General features: G+C 39.1%; 2 long non-coding RNA genes across 3 annotated transcripts in view; one reads left to right on the top strand and one right to left on the bottom strand.

Moving 5' to 3' along the window:
• LOC149717251 (uncharacterized) overlaps window positions 1-18715 on the top strand; it is a 139409-nt gene that overhangs the window by 9058 nt on the left and 111636 nt on the right. The window contains exon 2 of the long non-coding RNA XR_016366352.1: window positions 943-1060. This is a non-coding gene — a long non-coding RNA (uncharacterized LOC149717251). The remainder of the gene's footprint in view (window positions 1-942; window positions 1061-18715) is intronic.
• Window positions 911-9586, bottom strand: LOC149717254 (uncharacterized). Of its 2 annotated transcripts, none has more exons than XR_016366355.1 (3): window positions 8237-9586; window positions 2673-3009; window positions 911-2056 (listed from the first exon to the last, which is right to left on the bottom strand). It is a non-coding gene; the product is annotated as an uncharacterized LOC149717254 (long non-coding RNA). The 2 variants fall into 2 exon arrangements; XR_016366354.1 differs by lacking the exon at window positions 8237-9586 and adding an exon at window positions 3087-6321.

Raw genomic sequence — 18715 nt, 5'->3', positions numbered from 1 at the left:
AACCTTCACTGTAACAACTCATAGCGCGGGCAATGGCGTTCAGGGAAGCGGACTAAGATGAGGAAGAAAGAGTATATTCTTTATACACCGTATACCATCCGGCCTTGCTTTTCTAGAACCATGGTTCAACCTTAGCGGCGGTGGTGGTGGTGGCTCGATAATAATATATAACCATGGTATTACTGAGCCACCCTTTTTTTACTCCCTCTGACGGACCCTCGCTGCCCGTTTTCTATTTATCTATACGAAAGAAAAAGCATTGAGGGTGTAGAGAGATAGGCAAGCTTGAGTCCTGCCTGCAGCTTGAAGAAATAGGGATTGGGCGCTAGCCCACCCTTCAAAGCATCAGCATCGACGCGCTTTTAGTCATTGTGTCCGTAGTCGCCATCCGTCTGCTAGTATACCCTCTTGTCTTTTTAAACCCTGTCTATTTAAAGGTTTTCGTGGTATTTAGAATGACTGTAAAGCTCAAGATTTGAAAAAAAAATGTTCATAGCGTTTTCGCTGTTTTGAATTGTAGCGTTATAAGTGTACTAGGAATGGACATAGGCATTTCCGTTGACTCTATCGAGTCGTCCATGTAAAGTCATGTGATATTGCCCAATCACTACTGGCGGAAATAGTAACGCTTGACACGCCCCCTACATACCGCATTGTACATTACTTAATAAGACTTATAAGCCTCGTCGATGTAACTGATAGTGAAAGACACGTTGCTAAAACTCTGCCTTCCATCTCGCTTTCTGGCGCCAGGTTTTGAGAGTGCGCAGAGACGGCTATGTGTCAAGCCCCATTGGATGTCTCGATACTGAAGGTTGCCTATACACCTTTTTTTAGATCGAAGAGGCTTATTGTCAAGCGCATGGTTGATTAAACGAAATTTTTGTCTTTAAATATAGTTACCAAAACATGAAATCTAATTGTTTGTTTTTAATATTTCAGATTTTTGAAACTGGAGAGCTTCATTTTAACTACAGTGGTTTGAGTCTTCTTGATGTGGATGAACCACAGCATGCGTGAACTTCTAGCCCCTTTGTCCGAATTCTCAAACGCCATGAAGGTAGGAACGTTTCCCTTTTGGTGATGGTTTTTGTATTTTGTCTTTTGGCTCGTCGATCTTGTTAGTATTTGGTTCGGTTCGCTGATCATAGAGACGGTAAGGAGTTGGGTGCAGATGGGTAGTAAATCGTTGATGCGGAGAAAAGTTGTAACTAAAAAGAAAGCGTTTTCCGCTTGCCAAGAAAAACTACGAATGTCTCTGTAGCTAGCTAGGCTATCAAGCCTTGGCGGAGGTAGGAATGGTTGAGAAGGGATCCACCCTTAGAGATAACGGATTATAGAACCTTGAAGGTGGTTTCGAACGTCGTTTCGTTGCAATCATACTCTATTTGAGACACAACGGCACCTAACGATAGGCATGCACCGCGCTGCTGCTACTGCTGTTGGCAAAAGGATGAGAGGGACCTGTACAAGAAATAGTAAAAAAAAAGGCGGGAAAAATCGTATCGGCGAGCAGCTCCAGTTCAAGGTTTGAAGCGCGTTTCTGCATGTCCTCTTCCTTGTAATATGTACCAATCACCGAGACTATGTCGCATTTGTAAGGGTATTGGGACAGATTATCGCTTTAAACCTCGATCGTTGGACATCGGAAATTCGTTTCCAACCTACTCCATCTATCACGGGTAAAATATCAACCCTTTTATTATCGTGTTAGTAAATTATCGCGCTTACTAGATGGAAAATCGCTGGTCCACGAGCTATAGCTATTGACATTTCTCTCTTACTCTTACTCTCTCTCTCTCTCTCTCTCTCTCTCTCTCTCTCTCTCTCTCTCTCTCTCTCTCTCTCTCTCTCTCTCTTCTCTCTCTTTGGGCAAATTCCTGTCTCCTAGCGAAATTTAGGCCTAGACTAAAGCTTCTCTTGCCTGCTAGGCGTAGGCTACAGGCCCTGGAAACAGATACCGGGCAATTTGTCTACCTTAAAATGTCTGGAGCTATGCGGTGGTTTACAATAAGTCGTCGGGTTCTCCATGCCCTTCTCTTCCCAGACCCATTTTCTGTAATTTCCAATTTAAAATTATAACAATTACATTGCCGGACGCCCGCCGTCTTTGGGTTATCCAAATTTATGTTAGAAGCAATTGCGCAAAGTGATTAAGATGTTTAAAGGGAAGGTGTGAGATTAAACTTCGGAACGGCGATTCCGAAGTTATCTTCGCGGAATTGTTTAGTTTTTGTAAATGTTAATAGACCTTTTTCAAAAGGGGACGCGGTTTTGTCTGCTTGATACAGGGTTAAGATTGGTATATGGGCAGCAAAGACTTTAGAGAGGGCTTCATCAAAGTTAGCAGTCCACCGAAGTCATTATGGGGTGTTCTGTCTTAAGAAAACAAAACAAGGTAGTTAAACACCAGACTCTATTTTACCCCCCATCTTTTGAAAAAGGTCTATCAGTCATCTTGAAGACCGTGTGTAAGACTGAAGAGGGTTTATATTTGGCACGAATTTGATTGAAGAACTGTCCAATCCCTTTTTAAGATCCACCCAACGATAAAGAGGGAAGAGTTTGTGGGGAAAAAACTAGCAATTTCTTGTCCAGCTGCATTAATTAGATTGTTGGGGCAGTGAGAATGATGAGGCGACCCATCAAAGGAACCTCAACATAATTAGTACCTCTTAATTAAGTCCTAGTACAGTCTTTCTTCTTTCTTTATCCCCGTAGTCCTTGTACCATGTCCTCCTCCTAACACTTGCCTTGCTTTTATACCAGCTTCTGACGTACGAACCGAAAAGAAAACTGTTTATATAGGACACGAGGGGTTAGATCTAGTCGTTATAGATTCACTCTCCTTGTAAAACATAGGTCTACAGCAGTCTCGTGGTAAAAGGCGGGAAACGATGACGTCCATTATGTTTCCAGAGGGCTTTCTTATATATACGTTCATCTGATTGGTCGATTTTTGGTGGAACACAAAGAAAAACTTGTACCATACGTCAAGTTTCTTTTTAACTGTTATAAATAGAATACGTCAAGGGTGTATTGTATTGAATGTAAACGCCTAATTTAGGCGCGTTTACATGCAATACCTTTTAAGACTGATTTTAGTGGTAGAGAATCTGTTAGAAGTTTGCTTCAAATATGGTCAAGTGTTGAAAGTTAGTACTAAAAATAATCTGGTTCACTCGATAATTGTAAATAGTTACGGGGAAATGTTTAGTGCAAGAAGGTACTTAATGATATCCTCTGATAAAGTTTAATCATAAAGACCACTACTAAAACCATAAGTTCTTAAGATATGTTCCATAAGTTTGTCACTGGTTACAAACTGGAGCTTTTCATGAATTAACGTAGGTCATAGATTCTTTTAAAGAGACGCCTTGTGAGGCGCTGTCAAACGCTTAGTACAGACTAAATAGGAAGGTGGGCTGCGAAACTAACACAGAGTTGCCAATTCTGACGTCGTTCTCGAACTAGCTCGAGCATTACGAATTATTTGTAGTGTCAACCCATGCACTCCATACATTCCTGGTCATACTTATGGAACATACCTTATAAACTCATGCTGAAACTGATACAAAGAATTGATCTACAATTACATTGTCAAAAAGCTTAGTGCACTATCAAGTGTGTTAACAAAGATTTTTGTAAGGTCAAAATATTTACGGCACGTATCTCGTAAGGAAGATACTTATCTGACCCCCATTTTCCAAAATAACCGTGGATTATCAGATCCTTCCTTATTGGGATCAAGTACTAACGGACAACTTCGGGTTAGAACTAGTTCCAGTATAGAAAGTCACTTGGTTCTGGAGATACGGTTTTAAATATATACATCGACTGAATGTTCATAAATATATACATATTTCCAAAGCGTAACTTGAAACAACTTCAATTTCTTCTTAGAAGATGAAAAAAAAAAAAAAGAACTGGTATAAAATACATGGATATTTAAAGCCTTAATGGATTTTGAATGAATCTTGGATATATTTCCAACATCAGCAAAAGAATCATGGAAGGGAACAAAATATTCGATATTTTCCCCTTTTCTTAAAACAAACACGAGTAAAAATAACCTTCTTTCTTTTTTTTATGGTAGTGGGATGAATGAAACGGATAATTTTTCTTTTTCATCCAACCAACCATTCGCTAGATATTCTTTGTATATACTTCCATCCCCATTGGAGCATTCCCGCGTTGTGTACAGATTCCCCATACCCTTGTACGAGCACGCATCCAACGTACGTTTGAAGTATATACAGTAGTATCAGAAGGGGATAATAGAAGAAGGCTGACACTATGTATCCTCGTAATACTTCAGTTATGTAGCATGAATCTACCCAGGCGAGGGAACCCCTTTTGTTTGCTCTCCCGCTCAACAAACTTCAGATGGACATTGCACCGTGCTGGTGCGAATTCTATAACTGTTTGGTAATTACTGAATCCTCAGCAATCAACCCACAAACCTTGATTGACTTGACGGATGGGACAAAAATCCACAAGAGCATGCGCCTTGGCAAATAGTTAAGACCCAATAGTGTAATGACGAGGGAACTATTTATCGCATACGTCAGGGTTCATACAAACCTGGAAAACCGGGAAATATCAGGGAAATTGATTTTTGCGTCAAACGTCAGGGAAAACTCAGGGAAATTTCAAATAAATAGTAAATGTCAGGGAAATCAGGGAAATTTACGAGGATAGTGTACTTTTCGCCCAATCCAGTTTATTTTCGATCGAGGTAGCCGAAAGAAAAATAATTTTCGTATAATTTAATAATAATAATTTCCAGCCATAGAGATGGTTCCAGCGGTACTCGCGGTCACTCTGAGGCCTCTCAAGGCCATGTTTGTAGTGTTATTAGCATACTCTATAAAATTAGGAGCTCTTACACCTGGAAATATCACGGAAAACCTATGAAAAAACCTGGAAATATCAGGGAAATTGATTTTCCAGATTTTGTATGAACCCTGTACGTGATTCGGTTTAGTAACCTTGCTGTTGGGGAGAGTCATGTTACGATTGCCCACCCCGCTTTGTGGTACACTTCTCTCGAAAAGAAGTATTATATATTGCTGGTGCATTCTTGCTGGCTTGTTGTGTTGTGCCACGTTGATAGTTGGTTGGGTATAGCCCCGAAGGACCGGAACCGCGGTGTATATTGTGTTTCGAAGCGCAAAATAAAGCTGAAGAGAGAAGGGATTCGTATCCCTCGAATATTGCCTTAGGCCTCGTTATAACTGGGAAAATATGGGGCTAGAATATTTACTAAAGTACCGGTCTCTCGCGACGGAGGGCTCCACCACATAGATAAGATTGATTTCTAGCCCACTTCTCTACTATATTCTCTCCCCCCCCCCATAGACTCTACATCAACTTCTATAGTCTTATACTGGAGATTTCTAGAAAACTCTGAAGAGACTGAAAGATTCCACTTGTATTTCTAAGCCTTGCTCATGAAATAATTAAATGAAAAATTAAGTTCAGGCTCAAATATCTCGGTCTAAGCCTTGGTCATCAAGTAAATAAATGAAAAAGTAAATTAAGTAACAAATTTAACTCGCACTCGAAGCCTTGGTCATGAAATAATTGAATTAAAAACTAAGTACAGGCCTAAATCTCTCGCTCTAAGCCTTGGTCAAGAAATAAATGGAAATGAATGAAAAAGTATGTTTAGAACTGGAATCTCTCACCAAGCTCTCACTCTAAGCCTTGGTCATGAAATAATTGTATGAAAATGGAAACTCAGGCCTAAATCTCTCGCTCTTATCATTGTTCATGAGATAAATGGAAATAAATGAATGAAAAAGTATGTTTAGAACCGAAATCTCTCAATCTTAGCCTTGTTTATGAAAGTTTATTGAATGAAAAGTGAGTTCTGCCCTGACTATATCTCTCACTCTAAGCATTGGTCATCAAATAAGTGAATCTAATTTCTAACAGTTTTCCACGCCTACATTTTGTACTGTAAGTACTCATTAAGCCTTGCAGTTGTTCTTGTTATAACGATGGAGTGACTTTGTGTCGAATTAGAGGCGATTCCAGTCTTTGCATAAACATAGAGGCCCTGGTAGATTTACCGTTTCCTGCTTTTCCTTTATAACGGAGACTCTGGTAGATGTTAAAGCAGCCAGCCAAGGCTTAGAGAGGGATGGGGTTCTTAGAGACTGAGAAGATGGAGAATGTGAGGGAGTAAGAGAGAGAGAGAAAATAAAACCCTTTGTTTCCCAGCAGGCGTGAGATGTGGGATGCTTTTACGCGAAATGGATTTTATACCTTTCTAAAATTCCCAAACTCTCCACAGTATGATGGAAAATAATAATAATAATAATAATAATAATAATAATAATAATAATATCACTCTTCAAAAGTTATGGAATGAGGCAATTTTTGATTGGTTAGGGTTCAGATAATGTTTATTTTTATTAAGGAATGTTTTTCTTAAAAGTATAGCAGAACCTTAAACCTTACCTTCTGTTATTGGGCTTTTGAAAAATGATTAAATATTCAAAAATGTATTTAAAATATCGCGTATCATTAAGTAATATTATAAGTTTATAAGATGTGTTCCCTAAGTATGACACTATATATACTCGTAATGCTAGAGACTTACAGCTCGAGCTATAGTTCGAGAACGACAAGCGAGAATTGAATACCTTCGATTAATTGCAGTCCATCTTCTTATTTAGTCTGTACTAAACCTTTGACAGCGCCTCACCAGGCATCGCTTTACGAGAATCTATGATCTATGTCACTTCATGAAAAGCTCCAGTTTGTAACCAGTGACAAACTTATGGAACGCATCTTATGAACTTATGGTAATATAAAATCAAACTGGTTTAAGTAGGAAGTCGAAGTTGATAGCGCATCACCATGCGTCGCTTTACAAGAATCTATGACCTACGTCATTTCATGACAAGCTCTCAGTAACCAGTGACAAACTTATGGAACATATCTCTATGAACTTATGATAATATAAAATCAAACCGGTTTACGTATAGGAAGCCGAAGTTAATCTAAAGTAGTAGCCAGGTCCCTTTTGCTTTAACTATTATTTATAATCCATTTAATAACGCGAGCTTCATCAGTCGCCTTTCGTGATAGTCAGAATTAGTTGTTGTTTTTTCTCTCTTTATCCTAATTAATTTTAATAGATTCATAATTGATAATTTCCCAGTTATACCGTAAAATGTTAATTTAATATTAATTTCGTGATAACTGGGGCAGACTCCCTCGATCCCGCGTATTTCATATTTTACGTCGGCCATATTACGTTTTAACATAATTGGATGTTTTCGTGCGGCAATAATATCATTAATTATACTCCAATTAACAAAATTTTGGAGAAGTCTCGAGTCGCTTGCACGCTGTCCGGCATTTTGTTACGGGGGAGGGAGAGGTAATTTTAGAAGGGATGAGTTGGAAAGGAGAAGAATTGTAATCGCTTTTTAGAATGACAACCGTGAATCTTAGTACGTACCAGATTTTTATATTAAATAGTACATTCTTTGTTGGAGAGAGGACGCTAAATAGTTAATCTATAGAGGGTATTTCCAAGAAGTGATATCTAATTTATTAGAGAGAAGCTATAAGATGCCTAAGTATTCGCGTGCCATAATCCCAGTCCCCCTTTCAAAATACAAGGGGGGACGTAAAATTAGGCCGGGCTATTTCGCCTCTCTTCAGTCGGAAAATATGTAATTTTCGTCATTCGCGTCGCGCTGACGTGAGTTTTCAAGAACCAATGAGATGCTGGTTGTAATTTAGAGGCGGGGATTAACTCCGGACCTACGTTTGGACTGGAGATATGCTGGAAGAGTAGCGAATTTATACCTTCTCCCTAGTAAACTAAATATCACTTCTTGGTGTTTCTGATAAGTCTGCCATAAATTAAGGGGGATGTTCTTTGGGCGATTTTGAGTCCAAAACGTAACTTATATGACATTTTTTTCCGTCCAGGCCACTGGTTTCACGTTATGTTTGAAGTATTTTACGGATAACCCCTTAAATTGAATTAAGAATATGGAACACTGCTAATTTCATTAAGGTGTCATCCCTAAAATACTCAAATCATAACTCGAAAACAGTGGCCCGGACGGTAAAATATCATAGAAATGACATTTTCGACTCAAAATTGATTTCCCAAATAACATCCTTTTAATTTATGGCAGACTTATCATAAACACCCTGTATCGAAACAGAAAACCAAGTGAAACCAAATTAACCCCCTTTCTCCTACACTGTAGGTTGATGTGTAGAATTCTAGTTCTCCCAACAATGAGTCTCCTTTTCGACTCCTCCCTGATTTTAGCGGACGTCGTTTCGAATTTCTGGTATTGTCGTCCGGGCGGTCCTTCTCTCTCTCTTTTCACATCTTTAAACCCAGCCTGGGTTCGAGGGTTAAAGGGTGAACGTAATTAGTATTTTTCCTTCTAAAACTTAGTAGGATATTTGTTGAATCTTTTCCAAGGAATTAGTCTTTCGCTAAATAGGTTTAAGTTAAGATTGTAAAGTACGATCCGCGGGGAAGCGGCTCATCCACTTTTGGAAAGGCCCAACCCTGTATACGTTAAGCCTCGTCTGTTTAGCTTTATAGTTATTACCGGGACGCCTTTAACGAATTAATCTCGTTTAAAACGGTAGTACGACAACGCAACAACTCGAAGAGACCCCCGTATAGTTTGTTTTCCGAATTAGAGCTAAGGTTATCTTACATGGAAATCGGTGCTTCCTACGAAAATCCCCGGCTACCGTCTTCTTAGTTATTACGATCAATGAGATAGAAAATATATGTATTAAACCTAGAGTTACAATTCAAATTGGCTTACCGCGAAACACATTGTTTTTATCAAGCAAGTTTATCAAAATATGACAGCGCCATCTGTGAGCCTCTAGCGGAACTAATTACGACTTTAACTCGCTTAGTTGCAATCAGAAACATCGTTATGATTTTTATTTCATCTATTTATTAGATTAAGGACTAGAGTTTTTTATTATTTAACTCGCGTATTTTATGTAACACGTTTAAAAAACTATCTTGACAGCTTGTTACGCAGATTATAGCAGCAGGCGGTAATAAAAAAGTTCTTCAAGTGATTAATAGGTGGCGCCACCCGTATTTGAAAAAGATTCATGCTCCACAAAAAGCGTATCGCGAAACGTCGATCTCGAGATCCCGCGTTGTGACTCTAGGTTTAATACGTATATTCTATCTCATTGATTACGATGGTGACCAAGGCTTAGAAAATTGACGCGTATTTACGCGTTAGAACTCCGCTTTCTCGCGATGGAGCCTTCGATGTCGAATCCAGAATATTATAAATCCTCGCTGCTTGTAATTTCTTAGACGTGAATATTCCCAACTTCAATAGCTTAAAGTTTGTATAATAATAAACCAAGGGAGATCGTGTTCATTTGAAGAAGGCGCGGGGGGGGAGGGCGAGAGAAGGTAACGAGAGGAATATAGATGGTATATATTATAGAGTAGGGTCCCCAAAATGACGATCAAAGCCCTGCAACACGGCGGGGAACCCACCTTTATACAAAGGGAGACCTTGCTTTATCCATAGATATTTAAAGTGTATACTAATCCCAGGGCTCCCACCAGGTCCCTAAAAGTCCCTAAAGTCCTTATTTTCCTACAAGGTCCTTAATCTACCCTAAAATTGGTATTCGGTCCTTAAATCACCCTATTTTTATAAACCTCAGAAAAAGTATAAGGGTGACCTGAAAATGTCTTGTCTGAGATTTTACCAGAGCCCCAAATTCGCGGAGCTCGCTTCGCTCGCTCCGGTTATTTATGATTTACTAAATGTTAAATTTAAACGAATTAATTGGCTAATTTTTATAACAATAAAAAATCGTGCAAAAATTATTCGACTGAATTTAGACTGGTTTTCATATATGTTCGCCATGTACGTTATTGCAAATGGTCAGAGAAATTTGTTTAACTTAGTCAGGGAAAACCTGGAAAAGTCAGGGAATTTCATTCCAAAAATTTTGTACGAACCCTGTAAAGGCCCAAATTCCAGTTCAGTGGATTTTTTCAAAAACAGTAAACATGATACGAAAATAGTTACTTCTAATCAAAAAAACCTTCCTTATACATTAGAGCCAGTATCAAGTCTTACCTACCGCTCCCTTAGAATAAGAATATAAACAAAAAAAAGTCAGAAATAATATCCTATTTTTTTGTCGAAAAAAATAGAAAAGAGTAATAGGTTCCTAACTGTTTGTGATATTTTCACAGAAAAGATATCATTTTGTTTTACCACTGGTCCCTTTTTGGTTCCTACTTTTAGAATTGAGGTCCCTATTTTACCCTATTTTTATCGTGAAAAGTCCCTTTTTCCCCTATTTATTTTTGAGATTTTGGTGGGAGCCCTGTAATCCGAGACCCTACTACTGCAGTGTTTCCTAAATGGTATGACGCGACATCTTACGGTATTTTCAGATCAACTTTGAAATTTCGATTCAAAAATCGTTATAAAGGGTTATTGACAAAATTGACACACTATATTAGCCAGTATGAAACATGATTTTTCCCAGGCTCATGTCATTTTGTTTGCTCTCCTGCATGCTCATCAAAATTCAGATGGGTATCGCACCAGCTAGCGTGAATTCTATAACTGCTTGGTACTAAATCCTCAGCAATCAACCCACAAAAATTGATTGTCTTGACGTGGGACAAAAACCCACAAGCGCATGCGCCTTGGAAAATAGTTCAGAGCTAATAGAGTAATGATGAGGGAACTATTTTTCGCGTATGATGTGATTCGGTTTAGTAATCTTGCTTCAAATGTAAAATGATTTTGGGAAGAATCGTGTTACAATTACCCCGCTTTGTGGAACACTTCTCTCGACAAACATAGAAGGCTCGTAACACTGACAGATGCCAAAACGAGGCTTGTGACTCGAACTGAAAGACGGAATATGACTTCGTAGATCGGAATCAACGCAAAATGACCCCTTTTGAGGGAATAACTTAACAATTTTGTTTCAAATATCCATGCGGTGTTTGATAATCTGACTAAAACCTTAGCTTCAATCTCCAAGTCTTCGCGCGTCGTACAGTGCGTAAGATCCGAAGGTGTATTGCAGATAACTAAGAAAGATTAAAGGCCCTTTCGACGCCGAGTATGAGAGATGCTGGCCAAATTTGCGAGAGAGAGAGAGAGAGAGAGAGAGAGAGAGAGAGAAATCTCACTATAGTCAAAAGGAATGAGACAAAAGGGAATTAGGATTGGTCGGAATCCATCTACTCTAATTGAAGATTTTCCTCTGAACTTTCCCAATGTCCCGAGAGAGGAAAAGTGAAAAGCACTCGACCGGCGACCAGTCTAGCGTTTTCAAAAGATTGTCCAGATTTGAACCCACACGTATCCCAATCAGTGAATGAGATCAAATGATTTTAACCTCTTCACCCCGTCTCTCGCGGTTGGCTTGATATATACTTAAAACCTTTTGATAGAAAAATTTCTAACGCGGTGGTGGCAATCAACTCTTAATTAAGTTTAAGGGTGATGCAAACGTCAATTCACGTTCCTGTCTGGAAACTATGTATAGTCTTAAGAATGGTCAATGAAGTTAAGAAGCGGGGACCCTTTCAAATCAATAAGTTAACCCTTGGCTTCCTCTCCAAATTAACACCCCTTAGTTTTAAAAGTGAAGTGACGTTTGAACGTTTCCCTTATTCATTAAAGTAATCTGACAATTTTGTGGCGGGAGAGGTCACTTTAGATGATTTTGTCCAGCAATTAGCGTTCTTCGTGGCAGATTCTGCATAAGGGCGATAGAGAAATTAGATTGAGAACCGAGAAATTCGATCAGTGTAGTGCGGGCGAACATAAAGTTGTTTAATTATCGTTAATGCTGTCCCTTAAGTCGAATGACCATTCCATGACAGGTCACGCGCTGATCTAGGGGTCACTGTATACACGTGTTATTGTATCCCGCTTTTTTTGATGACATTCTCTGACACGGTGTAACTTCTAACGCGAAGGGGTTTGTGGGTAGGAGATTGTGTAGGGCATATAATAGCCCGCGCGTTTCCGGGTGAGGTGGTCTACACCAGCAAACACTCCTTTTGAATTCCCAGAGAGCATATATACCCGGATGTCGAGCTGTCAACTACAGTCGGTTTTTTTGGCGCGAAATCCCACGCGAACCACTCTACGGGTGATATACTTTTTTGTTGTTGTTGTCCATGCATTCTGCTGGTTCGTTTCATCGCGTTGAAATGGATGAAAACGCACGAAAAAGCACGCGCCAGTTTTATTTTTACCTTTTTTTTTGCCCTCGAAAAGTTTAACTGAGACTGGGAGGAGTCGAAAAGGAGTCGTATTGTGGGGTGAAGTAGTATTCCACACCGCGAGCCTAGACTGCTCCCACAATGGGAGAAAGGGGGATCAAAAATGGTTAAAATGTTTCTATATTGTCACGTGGGCTACTCTTTGTACTATTTTGCGCCCTCTTTTCGACGCAAAGTGCACTATTTTCAAAGTTTTACCAAGAAGTCATATCTAATTTACTAGGGATAAGGTATAAATTCTCCACATTCCCAACTTTATCTCCAGTCCTAACGTAGGTCCGGAGTTAATATCCACCCTTAAATTACAACCAACATCTCATTGGTTCTTGAAAACTCACGTCAGCGCGAAGCGAATGACGAAAAGGGACTACGGCGCGCGAGTACTTATATAGGCATCTTATACCTTCTCCCTAATAAACTAGATATCACTTATTGGTTTTACTATTTTACTAGGGTTTGGTGGTAAACTTGCGCCACATGCCGCCACAGCGCTAGAGTCAGGCATTGCTTTAAGCTAACCTAGCTCATTCCCTATTCAGTTTCCTGTCCATGGTTAGGTTTTTACTAGGGTTTGGCCGTAAACTTGTGACACATGCCGCCACAGCGCTAGAGTCAGGCGTTGCATTTAGCAAACCTAGCTCATTCCCTATTCAGTTGCCTGTCCATGTTTAGGTGGTCTAAGGTAGTAGATAAGATGTAGGATTATCAGTCGAAAATTCCCGTACAAATCTTCTCCTTTTCTACACATCCTTGACTACTTAGACTAACAAAACTATTTCCCTTTTATTAAAAGTAAATTAAATGAAAGTATAGTCATACGTGTTCTCTAAAAATGGATGAACTCTCTCTTGACCATAAAGGGAGTGTACAGATTACCCCGGCTGGCACTAAAGGGAGTCGTTTCGCTTGTTTTCGTAGTCTAAGTTGGTGTATAGGGAAGCGGAAGGGTTCATGTGGGGCACGCAAAATGGATAAACAAAAGTGAGCGCCTTGCCCTTGTTTCCTAGGGATAAGATTGATTGGTGCGACTTCTACCCCGGGATGAATAGCCTGGCTCAAAAGAGAAGAAGATAGGCCAGAGAAATTCGATCAACGGTACCGGTATAAAGCCAAAATCATTCTTATATACCTATAGATCTAGCTGTAGTTACATAGAGAATATATGTCAAGAGAAGTAGAAGGCTGAACACTATTTTGTAACCATGAAATTTCGAGTTTAGTTATTTACGGTGAGTTACGTGGTTCACGTCGTCTGTTTAGTAGTCTGCTTAAACGGGCTAAGATAAATATAGAGGTATCTCAGTTGTGACGTCAGTGCCTAGGTAAAACGTTACAGGATTAGCTTTGACAGTGGGGGTCATGTTTGGTACCGCTTTGGTTCTACGGGTAAATAGCATGGGTGACGTCACACTAAGGCTGAGGTAGCTCTATTCAATCGTGTTATCAACTCATTTGGTAGAGTTTCAAGATAAATATCACTGGAGTAAATTTAAAGGAATACGCACACGAAAATGGAAAAGTGGTTATTTCTTTTTTTAAATTAGGTGGTGCTAAGGGAGAGCTAATCACTGTTTTGAAACTCTCATTTAAAGTTAAAATATCTTTAGGATTAACGTCAGAAGTTCGTAAATTAAACTACTTTCAAACATAAAATAAGGAAACTAATTTGGGAATAGTAACCCTTTAAATACTAACTTTACCTTGTTTTCTTGATATTTTCATTATTTTCTGACTTTTCTCAAAACCATATTCGTTTTGGTAACACTAAGACTCGGCTCTAAAAGGATTTCAGTCAATAAGAGGTGTAAAGAATCATCAGAACCCTGAATGACACCATTTTTTAAAAGCCTTGACAGAGATATTTCTTCCACTCCCCTGTTATATTCTCTTTGTCAGCTATGAGCTGGCGGCGCACGAGTTGCAGTAGGGCAAAACGGGAGTAGCCTCTAGGGAAGTCTTCGGTTCGATCCTGGAAGCCAAAGTCATTAATTGAAACGTTTCTTCAATTTGCGATCACTCTGTCTCCGCGCGAGTACAGAACACCAACAATCTATAACGAATCAATCATTGACGTAACCCCCTTTTAGTTCCAATCCTGCAGTGTATAATGTAGTAAACATGTATACACTTTACTAAATGAGAAAGCTACACGTGTAATTGATGCAAGGGGGTTTCGTTCGGAAACAATTACGTCATGCCCATTATTTATAGAAAGTTCAAGGTCAATTATGACCCTTTTTTAAAAAGGCTTAACGATTTATTTAATAAATACAGTAATTCGTCTTAATTTTGTGGAAGATACAACAGACTGGGACTCTTGACGTTATACGAGAGTCAATTCGTTCAGTGGAGTTATTTAGTTTTGCGAGTTAAGTGTTAGGTTTATGTAAAAGAAAAAATCCTGAGTAAGTTAGCCCTTTATATTGCTTCTTCATCCATGTACATTTTAAACTAGGACGACATACAGCCATAGGTTTATAAGATAAGTCCCATAAGTTTGTAACTGGTTGTAGAAAGCTTGTCAGGAAGTGACGCCTGGTGAGGCGCTGTCAAAGGATTAGTACAGACTAAATAGGAAGGTGGGTTGCAAAACCGAGTATAGTCAATTCTCGCGTCGTTCTCGAACTAGCTCTCAATAAGTCTCTAGCATTACGAAGTATAGGAAGTGTCATACTTATGATACAGCAAATAGAAATCATTTTGCCCCCATATATCCCGTATTAATTTCTATGCGGGTTTTATGGGTCCAGATATGCAAAGAGGATGTGTAACAGGGGAGACACGTTCTGGAAAGGGGAGGTAAAAACCAAAAAAAAACGAGGCAGAATACCACATACAGATGATACAGTGGCGCGCATCTTCGACGCGCAAGCCGTTGGTAAAGGCGCTAAATTATATACAAGCTCATGACACGAGAGCAAGGAGGCTTGAACGCATGCGCGAGAATGTACGCTCTCTTGCCGTGAGGGGGTAGCGGTAACCGGGGAACAGCACAGTACCGTTTTAGGAACGGGGGACTACGTTAATTTTTTTCTGGCTCAGTCTCCTCCATATACGTTCTCCTTGAGATAGGCAACGTGTCTTGTAACTGATTCACTGTGTTAATATGATAAATTAATATAATTAAAGTTAACACTGTTTAAAATAACCATTTTTTTTCAATTTAAACGCTGCCAGAATGTTAATTTACAGACAGACAGACAGACGGACGGATTAAACTGGGTCTTTCTTAATATAATGGGGTTGTTGTTAACATAGCAGACGACGTTATATACTGGTGGTAATAACTTTGACGTAATTTTAAAACTAGTTGGGCTTAATTTCTAATTAAACAAATTCTCGCGAGGTTACTCGAAGGCGCGGAATATTTGGCTGGGGACGTTGGGCCGTTTTATATCCAATCGATGGACGCATTAGGGCGCCTTTATACCGTCTACTTTCTAATTTATGAAGATATTAATTTTGACGTATCATTGGCGTTCTCTTATCTTTTCCGCGGCAACGAAATAATGGCCTGGCCGGTATTTTGCCAGCAACGAAGAATGATCACAATTCAAATTGCTTTTCCGCTGCTTTCTAAGATAATGACCGAAGCTAGAAATATCGAGCTCGTAATGTCTTGTTATATACGAATTTTACTTCTATATACACTTTATTTATTAGACTTGTAATGTATCAGATTAGAAACCCTTTTCATGGGTTTCGATAAGGCTAATTCGTACTATACAATAGAGTGATAAATTTTTGACTAAACCTTGACACTGACAGTTATTTCAATAAATAATATTTTACTCTTACAAATCAATCAATCAATTCAATTTGGGTTCCCTTTTCTTTACGTATAACAAGAAAAATTTCTATTGAGAAATTTTAATATCTACGTGTGTAATTGACCCTTTTCAAAATTGGGGACCTGGTGTCGGGGTAAAATGAGGTAAGATGAAGTGGAAATTATGATAGGCGACCTGCAGCACCAAAATTCTTCCAGTGTACCTTGCGCACGCCCCTAAACTTCGACAGGCAATTGTTGTTAAGTGCTGACACGTAGTGCCCTTGTATGAGATCTAGCTAAGCAGGGAGGATGCTGCGAGGACTTCGGTGCCGTTCCGGTGGGGGTTCAAAGGCAACGTTTTAGGTATGGGGGTTACCACTCCATCCCTTTCTCCTTCAAGGCGGCATCGTCTGCTTTAAGATAGAACATTGTTGGGTATGTGGACCAAAAGACGTCCCTCCAAAGTTCTTAACCAGTTTCTCATAAGTCTTCTCGTCTTATTGATGGGTTCCACAGACGTACGCCATAAACCCACACACACACAAACTTCTGTTTCTATAAACTACGTATGTAGGCATAGTTATACAACTTCATATGGATAAAAAATGGGGGCATCGAATCGATACGTCAATGCATTCAGTACCCCTTAACTCAAACTCTGCAATTCTCCTTTTAGTTTCTTTCATATCGATATCAAAGTTATTCGATTTTTATCCGCTTTCAAAACTAAATCATCTTAGTTATATCGAAACTTCATAAATAATTTGACGTTTGTATAAAAATCAAAAAAATGACATTCTATGAAAATGCGATCGAAACTTTTCGAATTTTTATTTTTGGCATCGTGTCCAGTGACTTTTGGGTTTCCCAGCATGCGTCTCTGGCACACCAACTGCGAGATAAAATATATTTTCCCTAGCCAGCACTTTTCCCATCTATATTGAACCGTGTCATTGCAGCATCCCAGTTTTGTCCCGAGCGAGACGACGTTGGATCCCTATACTAGAAATTTGGCGGGATATGGAAGACGGAGCATTTTGTATCTAGGGTCACAGAATTTTCGTAAATTTGCGCAGAAGGCTGTAGTTTAACGTTTGAAATATTTCTTATATACTGGCTGAAATTTTTTTTATTCGAAAAGCGTATAAAATAATGAATATTGAAACTATTGTAAAAAAAGTGCTTGAGCAATGAAATGACTGAATCCGTCAGTTGGTCAGGTGGTACAATTCGTCCAATAACATGATAACCAGAGGCCAAGCGCATTAGCAGACAGTAGGGCGGATAAACCTGACCTACATTGTATTTGTGACGTGATCGTTTAGGTAAGGTTAGGTTTGATAACCGTTAGGTTATTGATGTTGTTACTTGTTAGGTTTAGGTTCAATGTAGGACAGATTTGCTGTTTTCTAATTTCAGCAGGGTCTATACTTCTATAGCAATGTTACCAATTTCTTTTTTACAAAACGATTGAGTAATCCCCATTGTTATCCGTCTTGGTGAAGGCATGTGATGTTTTTAAAATTTAGAACTAAATCTATGTTTTACAATCCATGATTTAGTTTAAATAACATCCCATTAGTGTTAAATGATACAACGTGTGAAGTTGTTATAATTTTTCTCTTTTAAACATCTTCGTTGGAACTTTAAGGTATTAGCTTCTGTCTCAGGCTTTAGGGACGCGTTTCCAGGGGTTCGATCACCAATCGGAATTGATGGAAACTTTCTCAGGGGGTCAACCCAAAAATTGCTTCCCTTTTGTTTTCGATTCGAATAAAAGGGAGTTGGAAGTAAAGAATTCTTTTATCTCTCTTCTCAGTCTCGTATCTTCTCTCCTCTCCTCTTCTCTCTTGCCGCCACGCTCTCCGTCAATATGAAACAATTCATTTTGCTTACGACATAAATTTTTCCGGCTTTAACCCCAGCTTTTTCCGCCCTTTCTTTTAATATTTATACTGGGATAGTGTGATAAAGTCCTAGGCTAGCTATCTCCTCCCAACCCAACCCAACCCGAGTCTGCTAGAAACTAGGAGAAATCAAATTTGGCGGAGACAGACTCGTGTATACGTATCCGTCCGTTTACCGACTTCTTTTGTTTATAACTTCCATTGTCAATTGAATCCCTGCAGATAGCTTGGTCACGAAATTGTTTAGCAACTTAGTTAGCCCCTTAAAAGGTCACGATAATATTGGGTCACGGAATTATTCCGGTCTGGGAAAAGTATAGGCTAAACTATCTTTAAGATCACGTGAGAAGTCTCCTGAATTCTTTCTGAGAGACATGCTATATTTAAGAAGTTAGGCCTAAGTCTTGAGGTTGGAAAAGGTAATTTTATTACAGTAATTATCGTTTCTCCATTAAGTAGAGAGTGAGAGAGATAAGATAATGGTTCAAATATTTTGCTAAGCCTTTGTTGAATTAAATTCGCGCACCACCGAATTTCTTATCATCTCGAAGAAAGACTAACAAGTTAAGAAGGATGGGGGGTTTACGTCTTATGTTTTCCTTGAGTGTAGGGGCTTATTTGGTTGGGGGTAAGCTAAGCTTCCGGGGCTAATCTAAATTATTGAATGGAGTATTATTTTCCCCTTTTAGCTACCATCGGTATTATATAACCCCCCCATCCCATTTGTGT

The sequence above is a fragment of the Phalangium opilio genome, unplaced genomic scaffold (assembly GCF_054372755.1).
Source record: "Phalangium opilio isolate 3A_F unplaced genomic scaffold, DU_Popi_V2 ptg000003l_1, whole genome shotgun sequence".
Classification (NCBI taxonomy): Eukaryota; Metazoa; Arthropoda; class Arachnida; order Opiliones; family Phalangiidae; genus Phalangium; species Phalangium opilio.
This window is presented reverse-complemented; position numbering and strand designations above follow the sequence as displayed.